The following is a 12,210-nucleotide window of genomic DNA, read 5'->3' on the forward strand; positions in this document are numbered from 1 at the left end:
TGGGAGGATGCTTAACTGGCTGTGGCCAGTGGAGGCAACCATTGGCTAGCGTACAGTCGAGAAGGGGACCATCACACATGGCTATCTGTTGAGAGACAGTACTGCATGAGTGGGGCTCTCTCTGTCCTTTCCCATGTGCCTCTGGTCTTTCCACAGCACAAGGTTGGCTGCCCTCCCCATCACTTTCTCCCAGGTTGGTCCACCTGGGTGCTTAATACTTTCACCATTTACAGTTTCCACTTCAAAATTGTCCCACCAAACTTCTCCTCCTCTTTCACTGGGCTTTCAAACACAACTATTATCCTGTTATTAGGGCCAATAAAAAGTCACAAAAATGTGGCAAACTTTACTCTTAATCAGGCAAGATATTACACAAAGCAGGAGATGGTGGAACAAGGAAAACAAGAAAGTACAAAAATTAGACCAGATGTTGTAACCATGAGGTCAGCTTGTAGTTTAAGATGGAGACTGCAAGCTTAGTAAATTTCTCTCAGGTGCTATAAATATCAGATCACACACCTAGGGAGATGCAATGTCTGTTTCCCCCATTGTCTAAGAGAATAAAACATGGCTTGTAATCCAGATTGGTCCCATACCTTACATGATGCAGGTTCTTGGGCAGGCAGAGAGCAGAAGTAAAGAAAAATCATTATTTTGGCAAAGCCAGAGGATATCCCATGGGGGAAAAGCAGCTGGGGTGGGGGTTTGCAATCAGAAAAACATTGAGCAGGGGAAGATTAAACATTCATTCTTATACAGAGGATTGGTTAAAAGAGCAAAAAGAGTGATGTACAAAGAAGGGACAGCTTTAGTAATTGTTGCCATTTTTAGATGAGACTTCCCACCCCAGAGCAATATGATGGGAAAGTGTTAATCCTTTAAAGAAATAATAAATTAAAAAAATTTAGATCACACACAAGAATTGTGCATGTATCATACATGATAATTCAATTACAGGCAATGTTCAATAAACCACATTCCACTCACCAATCACAATAAAATTTGAAGAACTATAGAAGAATAGTCCCACTGCCCCAATCTTAAAGCAGATAAGACACAACCTTTTATAGGTATGTAGGAAACTGCCTTCAACCAGGTTACAGTATTTCCCCATTTAGCCTGATTTTGATTACTCTAACTCAGGTGTGGGGAACCTTGGCCTTCCAAATTTGTTGAACTACAACTCCCATCAGCCCCAGCAAGTTTAGACAATGGCCAGGGATGATGGGAGTTGTAGTTCAGCAATATCTGGAGGGCCAAAGGTTCTCTACACGTACTCTAACTGGCTACAGCTCTCCAGCAGGCTTCATTAGCCTACTCAATGGTGATTCACCTACAGAGCTACAGAGTGGGAATTATCTGACCTACGTTATTGACCAATACATGTTCAAAGACTTGGTAAACTATTGTAAAGGAAAAAAATACGAATATAATAGTGGGTAAACAATTCATTGTACTTTCCACCACAACCCTTTTCATTTTTATTTATTTATTTGAAAACATTTCTATACCAGCAACATTAAGGAAAATATCGTGACAGTGAACAGCATAAAATCAACAATGAAATTACATCTTTAAAACTAATACAAAATATATGACAAATCAGTAGATCAAATACTACATCAACACAGCTAGACACCTTCTCATGGAAAGCTTGGATATACAGGTGAGTTTTAAGAAAGTACATAAATACCAATACTGTACATGCCTGCATAATGTTCAATGGAAATGCATTCCAAATGGCAGGGGCCACCACACGAAAGGCCCTGGTCTCAGTAGACATAAGACAAACCCTGGGAGGATACAGCATCCTCTCCTGAGGATTGAAGTAACACGGAAGGGGTATACAATGTAAAATGTTCACTCATAGATCTATTGGTGTAAAATGGGCTTCAAAAATGTGGTTGGTAAGATTGAATAACCACCTCATGGGACATCCTAGCTGTTTTCTTATTCAAACCCATCTGGAACATTTGCTAAGCAGTGGGGAAAGCACAAAGGCTCTCCTAACAACAAAACTACAGAACCCAACAAAGTTTTCTTCCACCAACTGTTACTTTTCATTTCTCAATTTTTTACGATAAACTCAATTAAAATTGATTACAAAATCAAAGTATTAAAATGTATTAATGGCAATTAAAATAGAAGGTGTAATAGCTGATAAATGAATGAAACCATATGTCTACTTAGCTCACTATGTGTGTTTTCCCCTTTCACACCCTAAAATGGCACTCTGGGTGCTTCCAGACAGGGGCTGAATTTGGAAATGGATTATTTAGGTATCTCAAATGGATAGTTGTTTTTTACTAATCAGATTTTCCCCGGAAAGGGAAGATCCAGATTAAATGGGGGGGGGGATATTAGATGACATTTTGATGCCTATGATGTCGTGAGGATGCTGCAAAGAACTTGCATGCATGAGGAGCACTGATCCCACACTAGGCATCCATCTGAAAGCATCCTTACACAATTTCCTAGATTCCTTTACAGCTCAATCCTATGCATGCCTACTTGGAAATAAGCCTAATTCAGTTTTATGGGGTTATTCCCAATGGAAATCAACTTTCCATGTGTGGGTCATACCCTATTACCAGCTTTTGCCCACTAGACTACTTTTTGTGCACAGCTGCCTATTTCAACTGCATCACATTGCTTTGATGGGGAGGGGGGTAGAACTAAAAGTAGCACTTTTGTTTCTAAAAGTATGGTGTGCTAGTACATTATAAATGCACAGAGCTTATTAATTTTGCATCACTATTCTGTTGCAAGGTTCAAGTGGGTGGGGAAAGACAAGCCTGGATTTTTAAAACAACAACCACCACCACCCCTTGGCTTATTCGGCTATTTTTCTTTAATCCTATTCTTTGCAAATGCCCCATGGTGTTGGGACCTCCTTTTTATATGCTTTATGTGTAACTTTGGTTTTACTTCCAGTAAATAATTCAAGTCCTGGCATTTGTAAAATATCCTGCCAGTGGGAAACAAAACACCAGCTCCCACAATTAAGTTGGGAAAAAGCTTTAAAAAGAAAAGGCAAGTTCACTGTAAGGCTGAATTTCAATTGCATGCAAAATTACTGAAAGGAGTAGAGTCAAAATCTTTATACACAGCCTACTGTTTATAGTGTGACTGTCAATTTCTCTTTACAACTTTTCCTGAAAAGTCCCAGTCTTCTACTTAAAGTGCACTTTAATCTGAATAAATACAAATGTAACTGGCAATGTCTTTTACAAAACACCCTGGTAATATTTGCCAGTAACATGTTGTTTTCTCATATGACAAATCCAAATCTCAATGATTAAAGGATGCCAGTTTACTGTTGTCAGTGTCCTGCAGTGGGCATAACTCTTCCCTGCAGTGCCAGTGAGGTTTGCACTGGTACATTGCTTTTTTTGGGGGGGGGGGGAATATCCCAGCTGATGCTTGAAAAGCCCAAGATAATTTCTCCATGGCTTCAAGGATCCTACAAAGAGGTCAGTGGACTTCTCCAGGAACTGGCATGAACACTGCTGTGTGGTGCCAAAAAAACTTCCAACTTGTGTATGGCTTGAAGACCTACAATCCTTTGACTGTAGGAGAGCATCCAGAGAACAGGAACTAAAGGGAAAGAGACTCAGGTTCCAGAGGATGAAGCAGCTGAGGAAAGGACCAAGAAGCCTTGGACTGGAAGGGATAAGCCACTGCCTTCCTGTAGCTTGCTTACAGCAATAACCTTCCATAAAAATGGCTTTTCACATTTTCACCAAAAAATTAGTAGGCTGCAGTTTCACCAGGAATGAACATAATGCTGAAGGCTGCAATCCTAACCTCTGCCTCTGCCTCACCCACCCACTCAGAGCTTGCCTCACATGTGCACCTTCCATCTCCATATCTTCCTCTGCATTCCTCATTCACAGGTGCCATTTTCAATGTCTTGTTCACAATATTTTTGCCTGGATACAATGACTTGTACGCTGGTGACTTGGAGTCACTGGAACAGACCAGAGGTGCTAATTACAGAGTGGAAGGCTAGCCTATCATAGAGTGAAAAATACTTTCCTTCTCACCAATGTCCTGGCTAATGGCATCCAACTGGAAGCACCTGTCCCTTGAAATGTCCAGAAAAATAAAGTGAATTTCTCTCCAAGGTTAAATATTGATTACTGCAAACAATTATACATGTTATTTGCCCCCCTGCCCCTGCTGTTTGCATGTCAAGCTAAACTACACTTCATGGGTTACTGCAAATGTGGAGATCGCTCCTACTTTGCTCCATCTTTAGCATGAGTGGGAGTAACATACCACAACTCTTGGCTTAACATTACAGCCCAACCAGGGGTTGGTGCTTGTTTTACTCAAACAAACCATGATTGGAAAGCCAAGAACAAATCTTCACATCACAGCATGGTTGAAACAAAACAAATCACAATCCCTGATTTGGATGCAACACTAAATCAGGGATTAAGGTTTATTGCTTCTGCTCACACCTAGGGGAGGAGCAAAGCAGGAGTCTCCTCCATGTTCACAGTAAACCATTAACTATCCAAGCTTAACTATGGTTTACTGTAACATGCAAACACAGTCAATGCCACAACTAGTCATAGAAACATTGTCAAGTCAGGATTCCATTATTAACCAGCTCCTTAGTAAAAATGTGTCTCTGAAACGGTAAACCATACCTTTCTGAGTAGAACCACACTGCAGATTAAATGCACTATAATAGGGATAGTGTTTTGCATAGGTTGCCCAACAACTTGGGACAACTTGCCCAATAACCTCTCATTTCCTCCCTTCTCTTCCTTCTAGAAATCCCCATAATTAACTAGTTAGTTGCTATTATAGTACTCTTAGTAACTTTATTTTCTCTAAGAGCTTTGATTTGTATCTGTTGCTCTCTGAAAGCCTTACAAGGGTATTCCTTTACCCAGACTTAATCATTCCAATAACACATGCTTAGCTCCTTTGCATTTTTGTTAGTGTGCTAGCAGGAGCAGTCTCACAATGGGCTGTCCTCTGGTGGTGTAGTGTCAGGGGCAGCATGTGAAGCACCTTCTATCATCTGAGTTAAATTCCTTCAAGCATTTGTGTTCCAGAAGGAATTACTTCCTCAACACATAAAAGCAGTGAGTAAATGTATAGACACATGTCCTCAGCAAGCATGGTAACAACTGTTAATTGAAGGGAGAGAAGAGTGGCTTACCACTAGTAAAAGGTCTATTCATCCTCTCCCTATGTAGAATAGCTGGAAAGCAGGGATAGAAAGGAGAGAAAGGAGGATGCCCACAGAAGACAGTTCACTCCTCTCACCAGTGAACTAGGAAAGCCAACAGGAGAGATAACAGAAGATAACATAAAATCTCGTTCTCATGCACACTCTTTCTTTGGCTTTTCCAGATATCTGTATGTGGCAGAGAAGAACACAAAGAGATCTGACTGCTATTTCCCAACCAAGAAAAGTAACAAGGAAAAAGGTATAAAAGCACGAGGCAAATGTTGGTGCTCTATGGGGTGGCCCCCCTGCATTTCCAAGCCAGAAAACGGCTTGGGGAAAAAAAGAAAAAATATGAGAGAGACAGAGGGCTCATCTACATGAGAGCATTTCTTCATAGCAAATACTGTTTTTATCTTCGCTACTGATTTGCACCATCTGCAGTTCCTGCTCAATGGTAGCTGTTGTTGTTGTTATGTGCCTTCAAGTTGATTACAACTTATGGCGACCCTATGAATCAGTGACCTCCAAGAGCATCTGTCATGAACCACCCTGTTCAGATCTTGTAAGTTCAGGTCTGTGGCTTCCTTTATGGAATCAATCCATCTCTTGTTTGGCCTTCCTCTTTTTCTACTCCCTTCTGTTTTTGCCAGCATTATGGTAGCTGCCAATAGTTTTTTCCCATTCACACAAGCAGACATTCCTCTGGGAAGGATTAGTCTGGCTGTTGCCTTGTGGCCCCACCCTCTAATTATACATTTCCATTCCCTCTGGTTGCTAGGTGACCAAGGATGCTCAATCTGTTCTACCAGATGTAGTAGGTTCCTTTAAAAAAAACCTGGAAATGCAAATGTCTGTGTTTTCCCTGCCTATGGTTGGTAGGATATACCTGAAATACAAATCTTTGTTTGAGTAGTGTTACGCATTTGTGCACAAGTTAGGGGGAAAAGAAAATAAAGGCACCATTTGCAGCAACATAAAAAAGGCCAGCAGGAGGGAGGAGAGCAGCCGGAAGTTGCTTGTCAGCCCACAGGAAACAAAATGAAAGAAGGGAGGAGGAGATACTGGGCATGGAGAGGGGAACGATTGATACATCCACCTAAAAGCATCAGAGCAAAGCATTTGCAACCACTACAGAAGCGGAGTGGAGAGTTTTTTTCTCCCCTTTTCGTAATCAACAGATCGGGTTAGTATGGATTTACAGGGGGGAAATTGCATGATAGCTTCTGTTTACCAGTAAAGTCATGTGAGCTATGCAAATGTAAAGGAGATGTGAGTATCACCAAACACACAGGAAACAACCGTGTAGATGAGCCCAGTCATGAGAGATATAGACAGACAAAAGCACACAAAGAGTTCTGTTTCAGGTGCACTCCTCTGCCATATATATATGCACACCTTTGTCCTTCTAAGCTGAAAGTGGCTGGAGAAGATAAAAGAGAAGATGTGCACACCAAAGAAGATTTTTTTCTGATTTTCTTCCATTCCCACTCCATTTTGTTCTTCCAAGCTAGAAAAGGCTCAGAAAAGCAAGAAGAAACAGGCCATGTAAACAACACATTTCTCTTTTTCAGTTACTTCTCTCAGAAGCCAAGGAGGACAGAGTAGGTTGGCAACAGGGGCCAGATTGAACCACAGGCAATCAGTTGCTAAAATGTACTCCATGGGCATAGCCAATCCTAAAAGCCTTCAAACACTGTTGACCTCATCTGTAATATTTTATGAGGATTAATAGCAGCTTTTCACAATTGACCAGTGACTATGTCCAAGTTCTCCCTAGCGTAACAACACTGACTTCAAAAGGGCTTCTGTCAGGGCATGTTTTAATTAACAAAACATTTATACACAAAAACATGACTCCAAGAACAGGCATACAACCTTATATATCATAAAGATGTTAAAAATACAAACACACAAAAACCAGATGTGATTTTTTTTAACAAGAATTCACCTGGTATCAATTTAACCAAAACATTGGAATATTTCCAACACTGGCCATCCACAACTAAAAGAATTCTGTGTGGAGAGAGAGAGAGAGAGAGAGAGAGTTTGTATGGGGTAAGAGGAGCTCACTACTGATGTCCAATGCAGCCTTTCCCAACCAGTGTGCCTCCAGATGTTGTTGGACCACAACTCCCATCAGCCTCAGCCAGCATTGCCAATGGTCAGGAAAGATGGGAATTGTGGTCCAACAACATCTGGAGGCACACTGGTTGGGAAAGGCTGGTCCAATGCCTAACACACTGCAAATTTGTAATCAGATTATCCCAAGAGGGTAACTACCTGCTACATGTGTATCAGTTCAGCCTCCTGTAGAACACTGTGGAAATTGCATCTGAAAAAACATTAATATGAATTTCCTAGAATCTGGGTTGGAATTGCAGTCAACAGACTTTACCAGTAAATACCAGTTTCCTTATTCCAAACCTATTGCATAGGGTGACAGTTTAAAATAGACTTGTTACTTAAGTCTGTAAAGGAAAGAACTGATTGCATAATAAATAACGCACAGGTGACTGACTGCATCTCAGCAGCATGGTGCTTATCCTGACTTAACAGTAAGCTCTTTAGAATTTCCTGGCACATGTTTAGTCATACTACATTAACAAAGCAATAAACTCTAATTTCTGGATGTGTTTTGAAACAACATACGATCTTTCAAATTTGTCAAATGTGAAATCTAGCTGGGAACAACAATTTAGCTAAGTATTTTATTTTTATATTCTGTAAAACACAACCTTTCAAGGGTTACATTTTACAGATTTAATATAAAAATAATTTCACCACATTAAACATTATTTTGTATCACAAGATTCTGTCCTTTTTCAAAATTCTGGCAGTTAGTCATGTTTTCAGCCAATCATGCCTGGTTGCTTGGGTTGAATAAGAATGGCTTCCAAGTGAACAGGCATGGTGGATCTGTGCATTGGAAGGTTTTGTTCCTCATTCAGTCCATCAGTGTGATATAAATGACTGACACAGGTGTGTGGGTGGGCAAGCTAGTAAAAGTATTTGTGATCGTATTTGCAGGGCTACAAAAACCAAATGCATGGATAGGGAATTGTTGTGTGTGCTACAAAGGTTTGTAGAACCTCCCCCACTTCTGATCAGAGTTCCTATGCCAATGAACAAGGTGTACCCCAAACTTAAGGACCTCTGGGAGGAACCTTGGATTCAGCCAAAGGAGTTTCTATGAAAAGAGGAACTGGGGCTTCAAATGTGGAACCCCCTGGCCATCCTCTTTGGATATCAACTGCAATATCCAAACACCATTAGGATTTTCTCTCTTATTCCAAGTTGTTTGTAACCTTTTGATAACATTTCATTTTTAATGGGACTCGGAAAAAGTTTTAAAACTGTGTTTAATCATTTACAGGCTTCTATACCAAACAGTAAACCAAGTATCTAGGCGGTAAATAACACATCCATAACACAACTAAAAATACTTAGCTAGAATGTTGTTCCTTACAAGATTTCACATTTGAGAAATCTTTAGCTCTTCACACAGTTCCTACAAACAAAGAATCACTGACCATCTGAGAGCTTCTTTGCAGACTGCAACTAATTTTGCAATTAATGACAAATTACAGGCAAAAGAGGACTGAAAGGAAGCTACAAGGAGGAATCACAATTCTTACTGCAATATGGAGATATTCATCTCATTTACTCTCCTTGGAAAGAACATGTGTAACAGGAAACATATGTCAGAGAACCAGGACCATCACCTACACTGACCAGAAAGCTAGCAGAGGGCTTTACAACTAATAGCATTCTTCATTCTAATTGTGTGCAAAAAAATGGAGAGTAGAAAGAAGTGAGCAAAGACACAGTATTATCATTTTTGCAGTGTTACTCATATAATTCCCCATCCAATTTAATTAAGGGGATTCTTTTTTATAGTCAGGACTTCCCTATAATTCCAAGAGCTGCCACAGAAACCGTGCCTGGCTAGATGATATACAGTAAAGCCCAGGTCATTTTATTGAGTTTATTTATTTTATTATTTATTATTTAATTTATATCCCGCCCTTCCTCCCAGCAGGAGCCCAAGGCGGCAAACAAAAGCAGTAAAAACATTTTAAAACATCATAAAAACAGACCTTAAAATACAATAAAACAAAACAACTTTAAAAACATTCTTTAAAAAAGCTTTAAAAACATCTTAAATAAAAAGGGTTAAAAAACCTATTGTTTAGAAAACAATTGTTTTTTAAAAAAACATATTAAAAGCAATTCCAACACAGACACAGACTGGGATAGGTCTTAACTTAAAAGGCTTGTTGAAAGAGAAAGTCTTCAATAGGTGCCGAAAAGATAACAGAGATGATGCCTGTCTAATATTTAAGGGGAGGGAATTCCACAGAGTAGGTGCCGCCACACTAAAGGTCCGTTTCCTATGTTGTGCAGAATGGACCTCCTGATAAGATTGTATCTGCAGAAGGCCCTCACCTGCACAGCGCAGTGATCGATTGGGTATATAAGGGGTAAGATGGTCTTTCAGGTATCCTGGTCCCAAGCTTTGTATAGGGCTTTGTACACCAGAACTAGAAACTTGAACTTGGCCCAGTAGCAAATGGGCAGCCAGTGCAATTCTTTCAGCAGTGGGGTGACATGTTCATGATACCCTGCCCCAGCGAGCAGTCTTGCCGCTGCACTTGCACCAGCTGCAGCTTCCAGACCAACCTCAAGAGCAGCCCCACAGAGCGCATTACAGTAATCCAGCCTGGAGGTTACCAGTGTGTGGATAACAGTGGTTAGGCTATCCCGGTCCAGAAACGGCCGCAGCTGTCTTATCAGCCAAAGCTGGTAAAAGGCTCTCCTAGCCACGGAGGTCACCTGGGCCTCTAGCGACAAAGATGGATCCAGGAGCACCCCCAGACTACGGACCTGCTCTTTCAGAGGGAGTACAACCCCATCCAAAGCAGGCAACTGACCAATCATCCAAACTCGGGAACCACCAACCCACAGTGCCTCCCTCTTGGTAGGATACAGACTCAGTTTATTGGCCCTCATCCAGGCACCGGTCCAGGGCTTGCACGGCCTAATTCAGATGTTACGGAGAAAAAGAGCTGGGTATAGTCAGCATAGTGCTGACACCTCGCCCCAAAGCTCCTGATGACCGCTCTCAAGGGCTTCATATAGATATTAAACAGCATGGGGGACAAGATGGTACCCTGTGGCACCCCACAGCACAACTGCCAGGGGGCCGAAGTCACCCAATGCTATTCTCTGAGAGCGACCTTGGAGATAGGATCAGAACCACTGTAAAACAGTGCCTCCAATACCCATCTCACTAAGTCGGCCCAGAAGGATACCATGGTCAATGGTATCAAAAGCCGCTGAGAGATCAAGTAAGAGTAAAAGGGTCACACTCCCCCTGTCCTTCTCCCAAGAAAGGTCATCAGGGCAACCAAGGTTGATTCAGTCCCATAACAGGTTTGAACCCAGACTGGGATGGGTGAAGATTATCTGTTTCATCCAAGAGTACTTGCAATTGCTGCGCCACAATACTCTCAATCACCTTCCCTAAAAACGGGGTATTTGCAACGGCTCGGTAGTTGTCACAAACCAATGGGTCCAGGATGGGCTTTTTCAGGAGTGGTCGGATCACCGCCTCTTTCAAGGCGGCTGGAACCACTCCCTCCCACAATGATGTGTTGACCACACTCTGGATCCACATGGTCAAACCCCCTCGCCAAGCTTCAATAAGCCAAGAAGGGCAAGGGTCGAGAGGACACGTTGCTGGCTGCATCATCACAAGCACCTTGTCTACATCATCAGGCCGCATCAACTGAAACCGTTCCCAAAGATTTGCAGCAGATGTTGCACTGGACATCTCACTGGGGACTACAGTAATGTGGAGGGGGCATCAAGACTGCTACGAAAGCAAGTAACTTTACCCTCCAAGTGCCTTGCAAACAATTCACAGTGGGCCTCCGAAGGGTCTAAAGCTCCATTTCCTGGAGCTGATGTCAACAGACTCCTGACAATGTGGAAACGCTCCACCGAACGGCTACTTGAGGATGCGATGGCGGCAGAGAAGTGGGCCTTTTCCGCCCTCACCGCCACACAGTAGGCACGGTTATGATGTTTTACTCGTGCCCGATCAGCCTCATAGCACGTCTTTCGCCACTTGCGCTCTAGCCGTAGTCTAGCCTGTTTCATTGCCCTTAGCTCACTGGTTGTACCAAGGTGTAAAATGGGCTCCACAATGTCAGAGAGGGCGCTTGGGGGCAACAGTGTCAAGAGCCCGACAGGCTTCGCTGTTCCACAGTGTGACAAGGGCTTCAACAGGGTCACCTGCTCTATCTACTGGGAACTGCCCCAGGGCATTCAGGAATCCAGTGGATTCCATTAGGCTCCAGGGGCGGACCATCTTAATCTGTCCACCACCCCTGCAGGGAAGGATCGGACCCATAAGTCTAAACTTCACCAGGAAGTGGTGTGACCATGACAATGGGGTGACATCAACCCCCCCATCTCCAGACCACCCCTTCCTCCATCTGGAGCAAAAACCAAGTCAAGGGTGTGCCTTGCCCTATGCGTCAGGCCACTGACAACTTGAGACAACCCCATGGTCATCATGGAGGCCATGAAGTCCTGAGCCGGAACACTAGAGGCAGCCTCAGCATGGACATTGAAATCACCCAGCACTATCGTTCTGGGCTCCTCCAACACCACAGTTGATCAAGGGCCAATTGCAAAGGAAAACAGGATTACAAGATCTCACTCATATACAGTGCGCATATACTGCTGTCCTTCCACTGGTCCACTTACTCACCATTCTACTCGGCCCGCTGCTGTACAAAATTACAGTGTTGCTGACTGCAGTAGACAGGAAGAGGGAAAAGAGGAGTGAGAGAGGCAACATGAGCTCCAACCTCACTCTGGTGCATTTAAAGATATAGCCACCATTTCTGGATGAGGGCCTAGAAACCCCAAAAGGAAAAGCCAACATATAGCTGGTGAATGATGGAATTATCTATACTGTGGTTTAACGCTAACACACATATAAGCTTATC

General features: G+C 42.5%; 1 protein-coding gene across 2 annotated transcripts in view; it reads right to left on the bottom strand.

The window, feature by feature from the left end:
• The window catches only part of HUNK (hormonally up-regulated Neu-associated kinase), a 110,666-nt gene that overhangs the window by 73,072 nt on the left and 25,384 nt on the right, over window positions 1-12,210 (bottom strand). The window contains exon 1 of one of the 2 annotated variants that reach the window (XM_061627829.1): window positions 988-1,100. The exons of the other annotated variant lie outside the window; for it this stretch is intronic. The gene's annotated coding sequence lies outside the window, so the exon portion shown is untranslated. Of the gene's footprint in view, window positions 1-987; window positions 1,101-12,210 lie in introns of those variants that run through there. 2 annotated transcript variants of the gene reach the window in all.

This window comes from Rhineura floridana, chromosome 5, assembly GCF_030035675.1.
Source record: "Rhineura floridana isolate rRhiFlo1 chromosome 5, rRhiFlo1.hap2, whole genome shotgun sequence".
Classification (NCBI taxonomy): domain Eukaryota; kingdom Metazoa; phylum Chordata; class Lepidosauria; order Squamata; family Rhineuridae; genus Rhineura; species Rhineura floridana.